The sequence below is a fragment of the Corvus brachyrhynchos genome, unplaced genomic scaffold (genome assembly GCF_000691975.1).
Source record: "Corvus brachyrhynchos isolate BGI_N302 unplaced genomic scaffold, ASM69197v1 scaffold627, whole genome shotgun sequence".
Lineage (NCBI taxonomy): Eukaryota > Metazoa > Chordata > Aves > Passeriformes > Corvidae > Corvus > Corvus brachyrhynchos.
In genome coordinates, this window is record NW_008239060.1 from 23,670 (window position 1) to 24,589 (window position 920).

The following is a 920-nucleotide window of genomic DNA, read 5'->3' on the forward strand; positions in this document are numbered from 1 at the left end:
ATGGGTCACCTGGGCACAGGTGTGGGGTAGGGATGGGTCACCTGGGCACAGGTGTGGGGGTCAGAGTCACCTGGGCACAGGTGTGGGGCAGGTGTGGGACAGGGATGGGTCACCTGGGCACAGGTGTGGGACAGGGAAGGGTCACCTGGGCACAGGTGTGGGGTAGGGGTGGGGCAGGGATGGGTCACCTGGGCACAGGTGTGAGACAGGGATGGGTCACCTGGGCACAGGTGTGAGACAGGGATGGGTCACCGGGGCACACGTGGGGGGCAGGGACAGGTGCGTGGGGGGCAGGGACAGGTGTGGGGCAGGGACAGGTGAGGGACAGGTACAGGACAGGTGTGGGACAGGTGTGGGGCAGGTGTGGGGAAGCCAAAGGCGCTTTCCCCCAAGGATTGGCCTCAAGTTTGGGGTGCAAAGGCGTCTCCAGGTGCTGAACCTGCACCAGGTGCGCCCTCAGGTGAGTCGGGTGAGGCCTCACCTGGGCAGGTGCACGGGGGCCATTCCTTCCCTCACCTGGGCTCACCTGAGATCGCTCAGATTTGGGATTTGGGCACAAAAAAGCATTTTCAGAGCCCAGCTGCCCCCAGGTGTGCCCAGGTGAGGTCAGGTGAGCTCAGGTGAGCCCAGGTGCGCCCAGGTGAGCCCAGGTGAGTTCAGGTGAGCCCAGGTGCACCCAGGTGAGTTCAGGTGTGCCCAGGTGAGCCCCAGGGGAGCTCAGGGGAGCCCAGGTGTGCCCAGGTGCACCCAGACGAGCCCAGGTGCACCCAGGTGCGCCCAGGTGTTCCCAGGTGAGTTCAGGTGTGCCCAGGTGTTCCCAGGTGAGTTCAGGTGAGCCCAGGTGTGCCCAGGTGCGCCCAGACGAGCCCAGGTGTGCCCAGGTGCGCCCTTCCCTCCCACCTTTTGCCACCCCCATCCTG